Raw genomic sequence first — 21,557 nt, forward strand, 5'->3', positions numbered from 1 at the left:
TCTGCAGTTACTCAGGGAGCTGCAGACACTGTGGGCCCCCTGTTCTGCTCCCTCCAACCCCACTCTTTCCTGGGCTGGCCTTTGATGCATGACTCCCTCTGCCTGGACAGCTGTTTTCCCATTTCTCATCCCGAAGGAGGCCTCCACTCAGATACAATCTCCCGGACAAGGCCGTGCCTGGTCCTTCTCTCCAGGAGCCTTCCTCCTCTGCCCTCTGTTCTCCATCTCATTGCGGCATCTAGGCTGTTTGCTTCCTGACTCTCACTACAGGTTGTGATGAAACTCGCGTTTCCTATTTCCTGAGGGGTGGTCTGTGTTCCCCGCTGGGCTGAGAGCTCCTTGGAGCCTCCACGTCTTCCTTAGACTAAGACAGTGAGGAGTGCATCTAGGAGGAAGGTTCAGAAGCCTCTTTAGCTGGTTGGGAGGCAACCTGGAGGGCTATTTCCCGGTTACGGGGTGAAGAAATTTTTGTTTTCCTCATTATGCTTTACTACATACACTAACTTTAACCGTATTGATCACTTATAATGTTTATGATTAGAAAAACAAACCAATGACAAAAAGGACACAAAAGACGCATTTATGATGTAGAATATTATCATTAGGAACTTGCTTTTGAATGATGATGCTTAGAGGGCATTACTCTTGTCTAATTGGAAAGCCTCAGGATCCTGAATAATTCTGTACCCAAACCCACAGCGTAGTGAGCGTGTTACTCGCCGGGTCTCATAACAATGAGCTATTGCGTCTGCACGCAGCACACATGTGAAGTGATGAAGGGAGGTAGCCCGTCTAGCTTCTTCCTTATGCTTGGATCTAAATCTAAGGTTTTCATTTCTAATAGTTCATCTTTCTTTTCTCATTTCTCCTCGATTTTCAGAAGGGGACAGGTATTTTTTAGCATCTATCCCACAAGACTTCAAATTGATTTATAGGGCATGGGGTTGGATGGAGTTGCCTTTCTGCCCAGAGGGTGTAAACCTTTTCCTAGGCAAACTCCCCAATGACTTCCCAAAATAGCAGAGAGTAAATGTGGCTGAAGACGTTTTCAGTCTAAACACATTTATTTATGGGGATTCATACGTGAGTCACATCTATACTGTTATTTTATTCTACAGCAACTGGCAAGATATTAAAGAGCCGTGCTGTTGACAGTTATCCAGTATACCCAGATGAAAACTTTCTCTGGCTTGTAACAGCCCAAATAACAGCAGCCAACATTTATTGGACATTGACCAAGTATTAAGGATGAGGACACCTTCTCAAGGTGTCCCTTGTCCTCATTTCACAGGTAAGGAAATCGACACCCAGAGGTTAAGTCCCTTCCTCAGGGCTCAGAGTCAGTCCTTGGAACCTGCTGGCCCTCTTCCTTCTCACCATGACTGTACGAATCTCCCCTTCTTTCTTTCTCCATGTGCCCCACCCTCCACCACACCATTTCCCTCAGACTTCAGCCCCTAAGGGAAAGAAAGAAAAATAATGCCAAACCAGTGCAGTGACTCATTTGTGAGCCAAGCACAATTTGCCTTCAACATTGTACAGCATGCAAAGCTAATTTTGAAACAGTTTACTATTCCCCCTGTGGAATAGAATGATAAAGGCACTTTCTGAGGGAAACATAGCTGCTCAGAAAAAGACAAGAAACCACTTTCCCTGCTCTGATCGTCGTTTGGAACTCTGTAAGGCCACCCGAAGGACAAGCACCCCATAATTCTCCTCTCCCTGCTTCCTCCACCTGGAGACACCACAAGAGGCAGAGTCAGGAGTGTGGTTTCATCCGCAACTTTCTTTCTCATGGCTCGGCAATGTGCTTTTACTGGAAACACCCTGGTAAATCCCAGAGCTAAGTACTTAGCATATATTTTTATTTAACAAAACAGGACATGATGGTAGTCATCCAGTCAAAGCCAAGAGAGAACAGCCCACTCTGGCGGTGTGCTCCAGTTGGAAGTCACGAATTCTCTCTGGAGTTCGTGTAAGAAGAAATGAGATAATTCATACTCAACACAGTTGCTTAGGTCTTGGTAGAGCGGTGCAGAGGGGGAAGCACCCGGACTGCAGAAAACACAGACAGCTAAATGTTCTTACGATGGTGATACAGGAGACAACCCACAGTAGCTACCCTATCTCCTTGAAAAGAGGATGAGATGCGTTTTTCAGTGTTAACAGGAACCAGGACAATAACGTTCATTCATTATTTCATCATCCATGCTTGGAGGTAGGAGTTGGACTCTTGAAAATTCTGAGCTTCAGAGTAGCTTATTTCCTGAGGCAGAGAATTCACAATACGGCCTCATATAGCCCTCTCTTCCATGACGGAAGTGTTCTGAAAGGTAATCCATTCCCACGCAAGAGAAAGGACATTCGAATTGACCAGAAAGATTAGCCTCCTCATCTACACAAACCAGCAAGGAGCTGAAAGCTATAATAACAGGCTTGGAGGAAGAGCGTTAAAGGGGTGGAGGCACCAGAGAGATGCTAAGACCTCAGGCAAGTCACTTAACTTCTCCAAGCTTTAATTTACTCACATGAAAATAAGGATAATGATACCTGGCCTGATGTGGGCATTGTCATAAGACCAAGTAAGACATTTTATATGAAAGCACTCTGAAAGTTCTAAGTCACAACCGACTGTAAGATACTATTGACTTCACTGCAGTGACTTACATTCACGGAATTCGGTGCAGAAAATAGCTTTTCCAAATGCAATCAACCAACAAAAATTAGTACTTGAAGTCTCTTAAGGGAGAGTTTGTTTGTACTCTATTCCCAGTACCTAAGGAGAAATTTCTTGAAATTTATTTGTATAGAGTTTGTTTGTATTACATTCCTAGAAACAATGTTAGGTTTTCAAAACAGCAGAAACACGCTCTGGCTGTAACATGATAATTGTGTTTCCAGGAAAGCTTACACTGTTAAAGACTCTTTAATAAACTATTGTTCCAGTGAGAAAAGCGGGGGATACAAGTTAGATTCTATCAGATTTACAATTACAAAGTTGTTTTTATCGGAGGACAGTATAGTAATCAGCTGATTCAGTCGCTGTAGGTGTATAAATTAAAGCCTAAACATCGTTGCGCAAGTCCCACGTTTAATTGCATCTGTGCTTTCCTCACGAGGAGCAGCCTTTCCTCTTCTCTGCCCACCAGAGCAATCATTTGTGGAGGCTTCTTCCACACTTGAAATAATTCTGTCACTCACTGTTATCACGTTTATTGCACAAAGCTACTCAAAGTGTCTATATTGCCTGGACAATAACAACGGGTGACAATAAATTTCCCACTTCTAGTGCAAATTCTACTTCCAGAATAGCGCACCACTTTATACCCGATTAAAATAGTATAACCTCTTGCTGTAGATTTGATGTCTGTATTGTACTTTTATTCCAACCGTTTAAATAGAATTAAACTCCCAAAAAATGTATTTCCAGGTGAGGCTGGATAATGGTAACAGCGATGATGATGGTAAAACTAAGAGCAGCTCCTGCGTGTGAAGCACTCTCTGTAACGCTTCAGTGTCATCTCAGGGTCATGCGGCACAGCGCTGCTTTGTGGGGAGAAAGCACACCAGGTGATCGCTTCTCCTGGGTCTCAGCAGCCTGCATTTCTCAGGCTACTGAATAGGAACTTTAAACCAGGGCTCAAAATAATAACAGCAACCTCTCTCATTTTTGAGTGCTTAACATATGCCAACTTACTAAATGCTTTGTACACAGTTATCTTATTTAATCTGCTCAATGAACGCTGATAGGCACTATCACACTCATTGGATGGATAAGGAAACTGATCTTCTGAAGGGTTAAGTGTCTTTTCTAGAGTATTACAGCTGGGCATTTGTCCAGCCATCATTTTCACCCAGGTAGATGGGACTTCAAGGTCTGAACTCAGAAGGGTCATTACAAATAATTCTGTGTCCCAACAGAGCAGGATTTTCTACTTCTATGAATGCAGACCACCTTCCAAAGGAAGGTAGAAATTAGAGAGCAAACAATCCTGCCCAATCTAGAGCCAGGCTCAGCTGTCCTCATCCCAGCTGCTTCCATGGGACATCCATGCTTTGTGGGCTGTGCCAGCTGCTGAACTCACCAAGGGGCACGGGGACATCGCCTACGGAGGACCTGCATCTTCTTTTATGAAAGGGAGCGTTAGGGCGAAAAGAGCAGTGTCCAGGCAGATTTGGGGTCATGGAAACAAAATTATTTTCCAGCCTTTGATTTTTAATTTGTGTCTTGATTCGAAAGCACTTCTGTATGAATTAAAGCACCCTTGGCTTCCCCTTGGCTCCCTGAATCCACATTAGAGACGAAGCTCTTCTCTGGGCAGCAGCTGCCAGGAAAAAATGGCGCATGATCAGCTGCTCTAAAGCCAACACTGACTTGGTCTACATCGAATAACTCTGTGGAGCTGATCAATTCCTCCCGTTAATCAGGGGTCCACCTGGCAACTTATTTATCCTCAAAGCTTCCTTGGGAAGCTGTAGTGCTTAAAAGCTGATCATGGTAAGTTTATTTTGAGGTGTTTTTAACGCCCACATTTATAAGGTTTCAGACTAAGCCACCACAGTCGTATTCCTATAAGCATTTGTGGATCGTAACCTATGTGCCCTGATTTATCACAGTGAGAAGTTCTTTACACATTTAGTTCTCACAACACGCCTAAAAATGTAGGTGCTAATATTCTCCCCAATCTCTAGATGAAGAAGTCAAGCAGCCCGTCTCACCTCCCATTTCTCCCAGCTCCCATAGCTTGCCTGGGGATACAAATGGATTCCTAACCAGGTGGTTGACCCTCAACCAACTATTTTTATGTTCTATAATGCGGACTTGGGGCTTGGACTGCTCATTTCTTTGCACGTTATGAGATATGCCAACCCATAATTATCTTCTAAGGTAAATGTTTGTGCTGCCTGAAGCTTTCCGTTGCCCACTTCACAAACCCGAGAGGCGGTCTCCTTTCAAGTTGGAATCTTGGCTGGGTCCCTACGTTCCATGAGGGGATATCAACGATATTTTCTGCTTATGTGCTTATATAATATTACTGATACCATAACCTTAGAGTATTTGTGCTTTCAAATAATTTCAAAAGCCTGATTTTGAGAAATAATATTTCTGGAGGATTGCCCAAAAGATGGGTAGTTCATACATTCTTCTAGTCTAGATGTGATCACTGGATAAAACCAGATCAATTCCGGACTAAGAACTTAGACTTTACCCATTTGGCCCATTTGTCTGACTACATTGATATTATGCTCATGCCCTACATGGAAGGATGCTCTGAGAAAATTCCTCTTGACTGAATTTATTCTTGGTGTGTTATTTAGGAAAGTTTTCACTTCATCATCCAGCATTTGCCTTATAAATACTCAAAAGAAACTTGCACCTTGATACCTGAGTGTGGGGGGGAAAAGGTAAAAACAACAGACGAAAAGTGTCCTTTGAAAACAGCACGGATTATACATGGATAATGTGAATTTCATTTTTTGCTTTTCCCTCCAGCCACTTGGCAGCAACTTAAGTTCAGGAATAATGTTGAGTTTGTGGCATGAATTTCTGTAGGCTAATTGCCTTTTAGTCTCTTCTTACTGATCTACACTGATTTTCCATCTTTCCTGATTTTCAACCTGAAAGTTGGCTTCAAAGTTTCTTGACTGACTCAACAATTAACATCTTATACTTCACTGCTGGTAGCCTTTGCCGTGAGCACCATTCAGTCCTAATCAACCATTGACATTAATTCACTGCCAGGTTCTGACTGCCTCTCCTCTCAGCCCAAGGCTGGCTCCATCGTTTGCTGGGCCTGGTGCAAAATGAAAACTTGGAGTTGGTGGGGGGCAAAGAGTCAACCTCCCCTTCACATTGGCCTTCTCCTAAAACCCACAAAGGGTGCCAGATTGTGGGGGGCAAATCTAGAGATGGACCCTTCAGGAGATGGGACCCTCCTGAGGACAGGGCCTTCCTGAACATGGGGTCATCCTGGAGATGGACCTTCCAGGGGGTGGAACCCTCCTGGGGATGGGGCCTTCCTGAAGACAAGGTCGTCTTGGAGATGGGCTCTCCAGGGGATGGGACCTCCTGGATGTGGGGCCCTCCTGCACGTGGGGCCCTCCTGCATGTAGGGCCTTGTGTGGCTGCACTGGCCCCATGCCCATGAAGCCAGTCCTACCTCCCATTTCTCCTGGCATTTCTCACTCTTTCTTCTTCTCCCCTCCAATCTACCCTGGGATTCACAGCAAAATACTTCAACCTCACACTGTCTGAGTCACACAGTCCAGCGCAGCCTCTCTCATGGTCAGCTTGGGGATACCAACTGGTTCCCAGCTGTCCAAAGCAGGAAAAATTGAATCCCTTACAGCTTCTAGCACCTTGCCCTTTCTCTCCACATTCCTGGAATCTGATATACGAGGTGTCACTGGCATTCCTGCAGATTTTCAGCGTCTTGAGATTGTAACTCAAAAAAGTTGGCCATGTGCTCGCTATCTCCTCCCCTATCTTGGGCTTCAAGTCCCTCGTACTGAATGAGTTTTACCCTTTCCAGATCGAAGGGTATGTTCTTTTCTTAAAGAAGAGGTAAGTGAAATAGGAGGTGAACAGGTTTGCTTCTGTCATCTGTTCTCTGCCAGCCATCTGTCAATATCACACTGTATGCATGAAGTGTAACTTCTATCCTCTTTCCTACCCCAAACACAGCTAATAAAGCCACCTCTGCCTTTGTTAGGAACACCAGCAAACCCATGCCTGTTCTGGGGTCAGCCCTCCTCATTCTTGTCTTAAGTTTCCATCATTGGCCCACCCATTGTGCTTGGTCTTGTGTCAGCTTTTCACCTTCCCTGTCATTGTCAATGCCATGTGCCCCTGAGTTCTTTGAGAAGCCATCTCAGTCCTTGTGGATACCTCCTCTCTTCTGTCCTCAACAAAATCTTCCATGATCGTGTTGTTCAACTCTCCCAACTCAGCTTGAGCTCTCAGATGCAGACCTGAGAGGCAGCATGGCCAAAATATAGGAGTGGGTGCTGTGGCCTGAATGTTTATCTCCCCCCAAAATTCACGTACTAAAATCTAACCCCCAAGGAGATGGCATGAGGCCATGGGGCCTTTGGGAGGTGATCAGGCCATGAGGGTAGAGCCCTTAGGAATGGGATTAGTGACCTTATAAAAGAGACCCCAGAGAGATCTTCAGCATGTGAGGACACAAGGAGAACGTGGCCGTCTGCAACCCAGAAGAGGGCCCTCACCAGAGCCCGACCACGCTAGCACTGGGATCTGGACTTCCAGCCCCCAGAACCATGAGAAAAACATCTGTTGTTTATGAGCCGCCCGGTCTGTGGTATTTCACTGTAGCAGCCAGAACAGACCAAGGCAGTGACCACTAGAAGAGATCTCCCTTCTCTGGCTCCCAGCTCTGCCACCAACCAGCCCTGTGACCCTCGAAAATCACTTAACTTCTGGTGCTTCAGTCTTCCTTTTTAAATTGGGGCTAGTAAAAGCACCTGCCTCATAGATTTATAATGAAGATTAAGTAAGTAGCTAAGCAAAATTCTTGAATGGAGCCTGGCACAGAATATGCACTCAGTAAATGTCAGCTATCATCGTTATTTCAGGAGAGCACATACCTTTAGCCACAGGCCACACTAGTCCGAATCGTATCACCTGTGCCAGATGCATGTCCTCACTGTTGGTCCCCTGAGGCATCCGGGCTCCTGACAGCTCCAATAAGTAGTAACTGAGTATTCAATCTTGTCACCCTGAGATGTGTCAGAATGAAATTTCCACCTTCACAGAACAAGCCCGTCGACAACTGAACCCAGCACTTTTCCATCACATCCATACTTCACGAGGGAAGCAGGGTCCAACGCGTGACCTCACTATAACATGTATGTGACAGACAGCCAGCAGCTGGCAGTGAGGCTGCTGTGCCCCACCCCCCAGTTAAATCTCCCTTTCTTCAACCTGCAGTATCTGGGATGACAATGCCATCAGGGGGGAATCCAGAAGGTTCTATCACAGCGGGGGAGGCAGACCTGGGAGAAGACCTCGTTGGTCAATGGGGGAGCCAGCATGGCAGCAGCTACCTCCCTTTGCCCCCTTTCTCAGAGCTACGGGGCCCTGTTTGACCATCTCCACCCAGTTCTTTCCATTGTGGGCTTCACTGTCATGTCATTACAAAGTTGTCTTTTGGGAGGGCAAAGCCCTGTCTCTCATTCCCTTCCAATGTCTTACACTTCACACTTCACAGTCTATCTGTTTTAAAATATGCGTTTTCCCTTTCTAAATAGTTTAGGATAAGTTGAGTCAGCCTAGGAATTTGGATGTCGCAAAGAAATAGCTCCCAGAGCTAACGTGGGGAGAAACGTCTTCAGCCTAAATACAGAGTCCGGAGCAAGATAAAAGGAAGCACCCTTGACCTCCAGTCTGCAGCCCTTCTCGCACAGCCCGGGCCTTGCACATCCACCTGGGAGACTCCACTGTTGCCATGGAGACAGGAGCCCTGGGTGCCCCCAGCCACCATCGCCATCAGCACTCCTGCCTGTTTTCCAGGCCACCGAGTTCTAAACTGATAACATCAGGCTGGCACCACCCGGGTCACAGACAGCAGGGGTTCAGCTTGGTTTGGTTTTGTGTTTGGCTTTCTTCTTTTCTTCTTCCTTTTTTTTTTTAATAAGCTACAGGGACCTTAGTTTAAATATATACCTAATGAGAAGGGCACCCACCACAAGTGCCCCACCTGGATGAAGACGCTGTGGGCAGGCAGTCCAGCCCCGAGCAGGTAGAAACAGTGGACAATGTGCTCACAGATTTAACAGTTCTGGAGAGAGTGTCCAGCCTGCTCTCTTGGCTCTTGGATCCTCCTTCTCACAGGGGGATAACCGTTGAGGCCCTTGGTGCTATGACACTTCCTGCAGGGCCCAATTACAGAGACACCTGTGATCAATTATTTCTGCTGCTCTACTGCTGAAAAAAAATGGCCCAAGTGCCTCATTCAGCCGCGATTAGATGATGGTGTGGAAAGCTGCTCACCAACTGTAGGCTGAGTCAGGGATACACGTCCCAGAGGCAAGCATGAGCAAAGGCCTCTTTGACGACTTTTCTCATGCACCATCCAGTGCAACTGGTTTTTTTTAAAGACTGTTTCTTTTTAAAGTAGCTAAGGGTCACAGCAAAATTGAGGGAGAGTACAGAGATTCCTATATACCCTCTGCCACAACGTATGCACAGCCTCCCCATTATCAACATGCCCCACCAGCTGGTACATTTGTTAGAGCTGATGAACCTACATTGACAAGTCATCATCACCCAAAGTCCATAGTTCACAGTATGGTTCTCTCTTGGTTGTGTGTGTTCTGTGAGTTTAGAAAAATGTGTAATGACATGGATCCACCATTACAGTATCATATGGAGTATTTTCACCACTCTAAAGATCCTCTGTATGACACCTATTCATCCTTCCTCCCTAACCCCTGGCAACCACTGTCTCCATAGTTTTGCCTTTTCCAGAACGTCATATGGTTGGAATCATACAGGATGGAGCCTCTTCAGATTGGCTTCTTTCCATCAGGGATATGCGTGTAAGGTTCCTCCATGTCTTTTCATGGTTTGATGGCTCATTTATTTTCAGCACTGAATAATATTCCACTGTCTGGGAGGGCCACAGTTTATTTATCCATTCATCTACTGAGGGACATCTTGATTGTTTCCAAGTTTTGGCAATTATGACTAAAACTGCTATGAACATTCACGTGCAGTTTTAACGTGTACATCAGTAGCCAGCTTATTGAGTAAATATTAAGGAGTGGGATTGCCGGACTGTATGGTGAGAGTATGTTAAGTTTTGTAAGAAGCTGACAGACTCCCTTCCGGAGTGGCCAGACCATTTTGCATTCCCACCAGCAACCGATGAGAGTTCCTGTTGCTCCACATATAATTGATTTTTGTTTGTTGGTTTATTTGTTTGTTTTTGACATCTGCCATCCCCTTTCCTCAAACAAAATAAGCCTGAACAGAACCCATTTTAATCAGAATCACCCAAAGGGCTCTCAGATCTTGAGCTCATAGCTGTGTTATGACGAACTCAGTCAGAAATCTCACTCACCTAGGAAAGCAAAATGTCTTTCTCATCAAGACATTAAAATATAAGGTGTTTAGGACACAGGTGTCACTCTGCACATCAGTCAAGTAAGAACGCAATCTATTCCTTACAACATCTGTGTTTATACATTGTCCAGTAGAGATTTGATGTCAATGTCATCAGGGCACTTTAAACAGTAAGGTTTCCTTTGTGTTGACCCAACAGCTCTGCTAAATATTATCCTAAGAGAAATATCGTATACAAGAGCTTATTGGAAGCCATATTTTGTTAAGCATCTGATTTGAAAATGGACCGCTGTCCATCAAGGTCTATGCTGGCATGATGAAGAACTGTGGTTGAATGAGGCATTAAGAGTCTCAGACACTTTCTCCTTCTACATCTATTTTTTAGTGACGATATTGTGATGCTATAAAGGCCTAACCTGCCCTCTTAAAGCAAAGATCTCAAAATTGGGGAGGGAGGCCCAGAGCTGTTGCTCCAGCAGCCCCAACTTCACTTTAGCTCAGCAAAAGCATGACTGGACTCTCCTGGGTTCCGACACACACCGACAGCTGCACTCTGACAACGAAAACCCTCAGAATGTCGAATGAGAAGAAATGGACCAATGCAGATGGATCCACAGAAGCATGAGCTCTGGTTTAGGAGAAAACAGAACAGCAGTCTTTTATTGATCACGTTTAGATGACCCCAGGCGAGAAGTTAAAATTAGTCTCCAGCTGCATCACAGCCTAACTGGAACATGCACAACAGCGTTCTTAGTGACTCAGATTTGTCCACAAGCAGAAGTGTTCAAGTCAAGAAGATGGGAGCCCAGGGTATCCCAAGCCATCTCCAGGGCTGAGAGGAAGGCTGTCTCTGTGCGTCTCCTCTGACGTGGTGGACGAGGGCAATGGCACCCATGTGCTGGTCGTCGCCTTCGCTGCATGAAAACTGACCAGGCCCGTGGAGATTCTCCAGGGAAAAGAGGCTGTGATCCCAGGGTGCTAAGCCAGTGACTTCGGATGTGGTCTCCACCTGTAAGGGGAGAGGGCACAAAATGCCATTTATCTGAAAATCTGAAAAGTAAAATAGGTGTGCAAGAGTACAGAAATACATCATTTGGTCCTGATGACAGGAACAAGAGGACCTCAAGAGTGAAGATGTATGAAAACGCTCCCACGTCCCAGCGGGGACAAGGACTTCCAGAATCTCTGGACCCTAAGCAGAAGCCCTGCCCTGAGCTGGCCCAGCAGGAGGCTTCCTTGAAGAAGAAGATGGGGGCGAGAGCCAAAGCCACATGGCACAGCACGCTCCAGCCACGCTCCCAGAGAGCGAGGACACCCATGATAGGACACTCCCCAGCCAGTAAGTGCAAGGTCACCGTATCCCGCCGATTCTAGCTAATGGAAGTTTCCATCAACAACTCCTCGTCTCTCTAAGGAGGTAACACCAGGGAGCTGTGGGCTTCTTCTCTACTATTTTTCTCTCCTATTTAATGCAGTAAAATTACAAACTTTTTCAGGAACAGAACATAACAATGTTAATTAGCGAAGGATTTTTTTTTTTTCTTGAAGAGAGAAACTTCACACTCATCAGACTGTCGATCTTAAACCCTCCTGATACTCCTCATTTTCTTCCTGTTGTCAGAGGGACAGAATTTTTACTTCCTTTGTGTCATTCTGATTACGAGATACCTAGGAGGGGAGTCACTTCTCAATCAACAGCTGGACCAAGCTTTCAGGAGGGGTTGAATGTAGGAAAAGTGAGGATTGGAGAATGCAAAGGCGGGCAGCGCACAGCCACAAGGCACTTTCTCTACTCCAAGAGTCCCATTTTCCCCTTTATGTTAACAGCCATTTACGGAGCAGGTCTTACACGACCTATTCTATCACTGGCCCTGAGACAGAAATGCACACATTTCAGACAAGATTAAGATACGAAATTACAATCTTAACATTGTCTTTATACACACTTTCTGTGCCCTGTAGATATAAACCCTTTCCTATTTAAATCATGTTTCCAGTTCGCTAACCTATAGCATCTTCTTAATTTGCACTTGGTTTCTCACCAAATAGCATTGACGAGGCCTGAGCGGAGGAAATGCGGAACGGGAGGCAGGCACGGCGGCCAGGAAGGCTGCCGTCCTGGTAAAGGCAGAGCCGAGAAATCGCAGGAATAGGAAATAGCAGCTTCTTCAGCGCAAAATAGACTTGTGAGAAACTAATTACTGCAGACTTCAGAATGCCCGAAATAAAACACCGGGAGGATATCGTGAGCATACTGTAATGCATAAAATCTTGACATTTGTGATAAAGACTGAAAATACACACCGGGAGGTTGGGGCTTGTCTTCAATGCTCAATTCTTTAAATCACGTTGACTGAGTGTGAGAGGAAGAGAAGAAACCAAAAATAGACCCTGTTCCCACTTCAAGAACCTGTGTTCCAGAAGGTGGCTTTGGAGCAGCGCAGGAGGGGTGGGCGACAGAGTGAAAAAACCTCATTTCTCAGAGGCAGACGTGGCGGCTAGGATGGGTGAGGGGTTTGGCTAAACGACCCCTTTCCTGGGGGTAAAGGCTCGGAACTCCTGCCACACAGTGTCTCTGTGATGGAGGAGAAGCAGCGATTTGCAATTATCGCAATGACTGTTTATGACTCAGGAGTCTTAAGGGGGCCCGTGCAAGGATTACATTCCTAAGGCTTGATCACCAAAAATGCTGGGGTGGAAACTGTAATTAGCAGCCTCTTGGAGCCGAACCACCTTCTCTGGGCTTATTTGCATCAACTCATCGCCTGGGGCAATTCCTGAAAACAACAATCCTCTCACTATTGTTTTCCTGCCATGAGAAAGGCTTCCAGGGTGAAGATTTGGGCATAAGTTCTTGCTCCCCAGCCTCTGAGTGGCAGCATCCTATAAAAATAAGCACACAGTGTTGTTTCTCTATTGTTAATTATAGAATATCTAAAATAATCAAGAGCATCGGTGGAGGCTATGAGGGAGGTGACTTTAAGTAGGTTGGTTTCCATCACACGTTGACAGTAGTAATAGCAGGATTGGAACTCACTTTATTGGAAACCGGAAGATGAAGGGAACCAGAGCTGGTGGGGGTGCACTTCAAACAGTCAGAGAATGCAGAATGTGAGTCTGAGCTGTATGTCATGAGGGTCTGATGAAATAATGGGCTGATACCAACCAGCAATCCTTTACAGGTACAGATGGTATAAAAACACTGCAGCCCCCAACAGTAGAGTGCGGAAGAAGAAGGGCCAGGAAAAGGAAGGACTCAGGGAGCCCAACGGAGAAAGTGCAACCATGACACACAGCCCTACAGCTGACTCCGCTCTCCAAAGTCACTCATGCCACATGCTTGAAAGCTTCCGTGTGTCGGACAGAGCAGTCCAGGGAGAAGACAAGCTCTTAGGAAAGAATTGGATCCCAGGTTTGGTGGAGAAAGTCTCCCCTTTTCCTCACCCAGGTGTTAGCAAGCAGGCCATTCCTCTGGTGAGATCCTTGAAGGCAGGGACCCTTCCCCAGGGCTCTCATGGTGCCTGATTCGAGATGCTCAGGAGCTTTCCAGGGACTTCTCTGCTCAGAATGATGGTCCCCCCTCATGTGGCATGGGGATGCCGTGCCCATTTATTACAACTCCCTATTCCAAATCCTCTTTGCATGCACAAGCGTACACACATGGCATTCACACGAATTTTTCCTGAGCAACGCCCCCATTCAGAAAAGAGACCATGAGTTCTTTACATTAATTTTACTTCTGCTGGTAATTGTCTGCTGAAGAGTCAGCTGGCCTCTGAATTTCCCATCTCATAAGCAAGGAACATCTGGCTCACCCATCCTAAGTGACCCATGACACTTCTGAGCTGCTAGATGAGCCCCAACTTCCATCTCCAGTCACTTCACCACTGGAAGCACTTAGGGGACCTTAGCGGGTCTACAACAAATTTACGTGCACGTAAATAGACCACGATTGAGGAAAGCACATGCTTCCTTCCTGAGCAAGTGCTGACTCAGCGCTTATCCTCGGGGCACAGGGAAGCAACGTGCTCTCGTGTGCCTTCCCTGGGGATTCTCAAAGGGGGTCCCAAAGTACTCAGTGACTTAGGCTTAAACGAAGAGTAACTCACCAAAAATTTTCTTCCCTCTCTTGACTGTGGCATGTAATAAACGATCTCAAATTCTGCACTGTAATGTCTGATAAGATTTCTCTTAGGTCAGTTTTTTTTTAAGCGTGCGTGATCATTCACGGCAGGTTTTTCAGGTTCCTTGGCTTCAATGGTCTAATTACGAACTCAGTACAGAAACAGATACAGGTTACCAAGGTCGCGAAATGACGCAAAGACAGGAGCATGCTTTCCGACCGACGGGAGACAGTAACGAAGGAGCAGCTGGCTGTGAGCGCCACGTGCTCCCACGTCTGAGTGCCGCGGCCGCAGATTCCGCCGTTTCTTTACCAACATGCGGCTCCCGCTCTGTCTGATGGTGTGAACTTTGAAGGGTAAATGGCCACAACCGCTGGCCCTTCTCCCATGTTCACCACCGTCCCCGCTCGCACTGCTTGGAGATGAGGGTCCTCCCCCCAACACACTGGCAGATGGTTCATCACTTTTCTCCTTTGTAATCAAAAGAGATTTGATAAATTTGTGACAAAGGACTTTGTGACAAATTCGTCCCTGATTTTCTCTCTTGCCAAATTCCTCAAAGGAATGGGCTGACATATATCTTCTCCCAGGAGCAGAGGGGTAAAGAATAAAGGCAGCTTGCCACAGACCTCCACCGAATTTCCATCATTTCTGATTCTAACCTGATCCCTTTGGAATCTAACAACTGTCCCAAATTAATTTTCACATTTTTATCAAATGCCAGTATTACAAACATTTGTGTTCCTTTATTCATTTGTTTATTCATTATTTCATTTATTCATGTATTGGCCCTGTTATGGACTGAATTGTGTCCCCCAAAATTCATACGTTGGAATCTTGGCCCCCAGTACCTCAATCTGGCTGTCTTTGGAGATGGGGTCTTTAAAAAGATAATTAAGTTAAAATGAGGTCATTGGGGTGGCCCCTAATCCAATCGGGCTGGTGTCCTTATAAGAAGAGCACATTGGGACACAGACACACACAGAGGGACAACCACACGAGGACACGGGGAGGAGACAGCCGTCTACAAGCCAAGGAGAGAGGCCTCGGGAGGAACCGACCCTGATGACACCTTGATCTCAGACATCCACCCTCCAGCACTGCGCGAAAATAAACGTCTGCTGTTTAAACCCCCAATCTGGGGGCCTTTGTGATGGCAACATGAACACACTAACAGAAGCACCTAAGGTGTTTCCAGCATTGTTAGAAATGATGGAGATACATCGATGAATAAAACAAAAGCAGAGCTCTCTTGAGCTTATATTCTACTGGAAAACTCACATAAACTCAGCTGAAGCTTGTAGCTGAGTGAATGAATGAATGAATAAATGAAGGAGCAAACTCAGCTTCCAGAGCTGAGAACACAAGAACCTGAACTTGGGCTGAGGGCATTCAGGAGATGAGCTTTCTAATACAATATGCATCACAGGACAAGAAAGGAATTATTTTGTTTCCCTCTGCTATGGACCGAATGTTTGTGTTCCCCCAAAATTCATGTGTTGAACCCTAACCCCCACTGTGATGGTGTTAGGAGGTGGGGCCTTTGGGAGGAGATAGGTCATGAGGGTGGAGCCCCCATGAATGGGATTAGTGCCCTTCTAAAAGGGGCCCCAGAGAGCTCCTCGTGCCCTCTGCCATGTGAGGACACAGCAAGAAGATGACCAGCTATGCACCAGGAAGCAGGTTCTCGCTAGACACTGGATCAGCTGGCACCTTGATCTTGAACTCCCATCTTCGAGAACTTAGAGAAATAAATGTCTGTTGTTTATAAGCTGCCCAGTTTGTCATGTTCCGTTACAGCAGCTCGGAGGAAACTAAGACACCTTCTCTTACATATTTCTTTTACAATTCATAAAATTCATGAGTGAGATGTTAAAAATGAAGTCACAGTCACCTCAGGTGAGTGATTTCATTGCTCCCCGTCATTAATGACTTGTAGATAGGCAATACTCATGCAGGCCTGCGGGAAGCCAGCTGGGTCCGTCGAGTTAGTAGTTTAATGAAGCCATAATTCCTCTGTTCCTTCTGGTTATCCTGTGGACCAGAACTGTAGTTCTCAACCTTGGCTACAGATTGAAATCACCGGGGAGCTTTGAAAATATTGGTGTCTGGGTCCTGCATCGGATGTCTAAACCTCCTCAGGGAATTGCAACGTGCAGCCATGGTCGAGAACCTCTGCTCTGGAGCCCGTTCATGACCCCTTGGTTTCCAGGAGCCTCTGGTGGATGCTCTGCCAGTCTCCTCGAATGTGGAGCTGTGGTGGCTGTCAGGCTGATAACTGGGGGTGAAAATCCAGTCTAACCCAATGAGTATTTCCTTAGAGCTTGCAGTAACGGACAGTCCAGAGGGGAGCCCTGGCTCAGAAGGTGTGACCCAGAACTCGCGGCATTTACAGTTTGCTTTTCGTGGGGAAGCTGGCCTGTAGGGGGTTGAAGTGAAGAGGGAAGATGGCGCTCAACAATTGGGGTTGTGTCTCCACAATGAGAGGGATGCTAGAGGGTACCTGCTCCAGGTCAGCAGGCTCACCCGATGGCATTCGTTCTGTGAGGATGCTGCCGTTATCCCCACTGTAAACGCTGGCCAAGAAACAGGGCACAGCCACTTTCCCAGAGTCACGCAGCCAAGGATGGCATTGCTGTGCTTGACCTGGGGTCCCAGTCTCCTCAACGCTTTGCTCTTCCAGGGGAGGACGCTGGTAATTAAAGGAGGTTCTAGAAGACTTCAAAGAACAAATCACACACACGAACTATTTTCCTGTCTTCTATCAGCTTAAAGGCTTCTTGAAAATAGGCTCCAGTGCCAAGAGCCGGTGGGCTGGGGTAGATGTGATCTCCCGCTGTCCTTGATGCATATGGATCCTAAGTACCCCCCTTAGCTGGACTCGGAAACACACTCCCCATCAAGATGCTCAGAACTCTTCTCAACCAGACTTTGTCCCCTGGTCTAGTGTCCACTTGGCTGCCACAGCTAATCTGAATTTACTTGCCTCTTCAGTCCAGCTCTTCCATTTAAGCTGTGCGGGTCCCACTCAAGGCCTTGCCCGTGTGGCCCAGGCGCCATGCAGATCGTCCCTGGTTTCCTTCCATCCACTTTCTCAGCCAGACAGCAGTGTTATTGTAAGATCCGTGGAATCGAGCATGATGCCATTCTGTTTTGGCCTTTTGGCCGCTTTTCCTTACACCCTGTCCATAAAGACCCAAATAATCAACAACGCATGTCTGTCACCGAAACCTCATGAGCGTCACTCATCCTTTCCTGGTCGTAATCTATAGGTTGTCCATTCTTCTTATGCTGGGGAACTTGCTCACTTCCAGCTTGGACTGAAGTCCCTGTTTTCTCTCCCTGAACTTTCAAAGGATTGGTGGAATACTAGCTTCTTGAACCCTCCACTTTATTTAACCCAATAATTCCTGAGAGCCAATTTCCCCATTGACGCTTTCTCAGGCTGCTTGAAAAAGACGCAGCACCTTACACAAACACACGGTTTCCATAAAGTAACCCCCACAAGTTCCTCGACGGCCGAGCTGGTCTTGAGAGGATTGATGGCACCATGTCATGGACTATAGATGGATACTCGTTCTCGTTACTGTGTTCACTTGTCGGCGAGGGCTGTATATCAGCATGTCATAGATTCTCAACTTAGAGCACCAGTTCACTCCTCCACTCTTCACCAAGATTCGTGAACATGGTGCAAAATTGGAATATGGGTCGCAGGTCCCACTGGAATTCACTCAGATCGTTCAACAGAGAGAACTGAAGGAAAAGGCTGTGTGTAGACATGTGGGCAGAGTGAAGAGTGCCAAGGGGACACCAAGGCCAGGAGACACCAGCAAGAGGAGGAAAGCCCGAGGGCGCAGGAAAGAGTATCACCACCACTTGGAGAAGGGGCCAGCTGGCAGGAGCTACACACCTGGGAAGGGGCACCACGTGCCCTCTCCTCCCCATCCTCCAGTCTCCAAGACTGTCATTGGCCAAACCCAACAGGAAGGCAGCCAGCAGAGGAGCTGGCCCACACTGTCCCTAAGGGCCAGCCTCTGGGGACAGGGATGAGGACAGCGATCACAGAGAAAGGATGAGGAGCAGGGGAGTGCCACGTGGGAAGCAACAACACAACCAATTCTCAGTGCGCTCACCTGGCAGAGCGAGAGGCAGCTGAGGAAGGCGCCGTAAACCTGGAGCGCCTTCAGCGGGAGCCTGACCTTATGCCAACTTCCCGCTGGCGTGGAAGCTCTGGGCATGTCTGCTTTGGTATCTCCGTCTTCTCTGGCAGCGCCTGGCACGCCTCAGGTGCTTAGTTCATTACTTAGTTGATTAATTAAACATGTGATATATCTTTTAGTCAAAAAACAGCTGTCAGATGTTCTGTGCAGGTTTCCTGAGAAACAACCAGTTGGATGGATGACTGGGTGAAACGAGGCTTATGATAAAACATGGAGCAGGGTTTGTCCGTGCTCGCCCCCTCCCATGGCGTCCGAAGTCGTCCAGGATGAGCGATATTGACAAAGGCCACACTATAGAGGGACGGTAGGGTGTGTGGCACCACAAGGCAGTCTCTGAGACTGGGAGCCCACCCCTCTCTCCTTCACAGCAGCATCTTTAGCAGCCTCTCTCTTCTGTTCCCCAGGGTCAAACCAGGATGCTCCTGCACACAGGGGATGTGTTGGCCAGATACAGGTTTAGAGATTGAGAATCATCTGATTTCAAGAAACATTTTTCAAAAGCAAACACAAGTCACAAATATATGTTGGCTTAATCTTCAGGGCCTATCACAAAATTCCTCATTAAACCTTATGCTCTCTTCTGTACCAGGCTTTGAAACATTATTTTATAAAATAACAACCCTTAAACCTTGTTCCTTAAACCTTGTGTTAGAAACACCAAGACTCACTCTTCTCACCTATGAAATAAAGTTTTCATTAAATCAGATAATCTCCACTAGTCTCTGAATCTCCTTGAGAACAAGAATTTGCCTATCCCAGGGTCGCGTAAAATACTCACATCCTGAAGGGAACTCCCGCTGAGGCGAGAGAGCTGTGTTGCGGGAGCCACGGCCCAGCTCTCTGGGAGAAAGTGTTCCGCTGAACTAGGGGCCAGCTGGACCCCGAGGGACCCTCCACGCTCACCGCGCCCCCTGCACTGATGTGCACATCTGCCGTAACTGCAAACTCCCAATAGCATGGGAGGAAAATAAAGCAACACTCTGAGTTTTTATAAAGAAGATGTATAAAGTACATATATTAGAAGTATTTGGGGACGACTTTCCCTTCTGGTTAGGATATAAGTGGTAAGAGAGAGTCACGCTCCTCCCAACAGGGAGGAATCGCCAGATAACCTACAAAACCATAGGCTTCAAAACCGTCTAGAAAACTGTGGGCACAGAGCCTAAACGAAGTGGTTTCCAGAAAGTGACAAGCCCTGAGCCAAGGAGAAGGGAGTGGGCAGCTTTGTTGCCTGCAGCGTTGGGAGACGAAGGGGAGGGAGGTGGGACAGGAGGGAGGAGCCACCAGCTGGATTTCTCCGAAGTTGGTGGCCGGAGGGGACAGGCCTGAGGGACTAAAGTCCCAGGGAAGCCCATCCCAGCTGTGCCCACCGCCCGCGGCCCTACCCCAAGCTGCCCACAACGCAGTGGGAAGGAACACTCCCATGCGTGCAGCAGCGTGGAAGAAACCCCAAAATGATGGTTTTGGGGGATTTGCTGGGAAGGGGCACAAGAGAACTGTGTGGGGTGACAGAAACCTCCTATATATTGCTTGGAATCATGGCCACACAGAGGGTAGTTTTACAGCATTTTATTGTGTGTAACTTACACTTCAATACAAATGAAGGTTCTGGGCACCCTGGCAGGTGGAAGTTGACCATCTATAAAAATACAAGTAAATTTTTCAAATTTTTATTAATAATTCATTAAACTACTTATGAAGTTATATTGTTTTAGAGCTTAATTTAACTTAAAATGTTTTGCACTTATTAGAGTGGCAGAAGGTGGAAGCTTAGATTTACAGAACATCTTTTTTTTCTTGTAAAAATGGCTTAACAATTAAGGTTTTGCCAGGAAAATTTCATTTTCCAGATGTACTATTAAAATTTCACTTTCATAGGAATATCTTGATTTCACCCTGTGACAAATTTTTAAAAATGAATCTTTTTATTTATCTTTTCGTTTATGACTTTGCCTCAATATCCTATTCTTAAACTCAGCACTAACTTTCCCTCATAAATATAAGCTTGGTAAAGAAGAGAGCTAATCTTCAAAGAACTGTCAAATAAGTCACCCAGGAGGATCTAAAGATGTGTTCGTGTGCAAACTTTAGCTTCGTAACTTTGAGTCCCTGGGAAATTCAGCAATTTAATGAGAAACAAGGCAGTTAGGAAAGTAAGCTGCTGGAAGGGCAATGGTAAACGTATTAAGCAACGTGACAATGAAATAGAAGACGGGGATTCCTCAGCCGTAAGACACCAATTTGAATTCCACGTGGGAGGGACTCTGCCAGAGATTTTTTTTTTTTTTAATTCAGTTTGTCGTTTTAATTAAATTACAACTCCGAGTGAGACATAAATCAAGCAGACTCCTTCGAGTTTCGTTTTCAGCACAAAGATCCTATCATCTTCAGCATTTCATTCAGGGCTAATTAAACATGGATTTATGGCTCTTGGTACCTTGAAACGGAGGAGGACTTCCAGAACTGGCTGAGCCATTGCGAAGGGAAGCTTTGTGAGGATAGTAACTGAACATCGTGGGACATTTGCTTGGCACTCTGCTTCGGAAAGCTAAATGTATCTTCTGAGTGTCGTCGGACATTTGCCCACTCTGCTTCGGAAAGCTAAATGTATCTTCTGAGTGTGTAAACAAACCTCATAAAACTCTCATTGTTTCCATCCTCGGTAACAGTGTAAATGCACCACAAGCTCTGGTCTCTGTTGGCGCCCAACACTATTTCGACACAATGCTGCTGCTCTCGCTTCCAGAACCTTCTCTTCTTGGCATCCCTGTCCTGTTGAGCACCAGCAAAGCCAGCGTGCACAGCGCTTCCTCGTTCGTTCATACCATCTTGCCCGCCCCGTCCCCAGCAAGAATTTGCTGTTGAGGATTTTCAGTTCTGGTTGTGGGTTAGTAAATATATCTTAGCTGAGTTGATTGAATGCCTTGAAAACCAAAATGTCAGCTTCGTCTCCTAATAACTATCATGTTTTCTCCGGATGTGCCCTGCTGCCTTGAGCTGACAACTTAACACTTTCAGGTAGGCGAGGAGAAATATGCCAAATAAAAATGACAACTTACTTCCTTCTATATGGAGCATAAGCCATTTAGTTATACAGAAAAATGCCCTCCTGGAAGCACTCTTTAG

The sequence above is a fragment of the Equus przewalskii genome, chromosome 30 (genome assembly GCF_037783145.1).
Source record: "Equus przewalskii isolate Varuska chromosome 30, EquPr2, whole genome shotgun sequence".
Classification (NCBI taxonomy): Eukaryota; Metazoa; Chordata; class Mammalia; order Perissodactyla; family Equidae; genus Equus; species Equus przewalskii.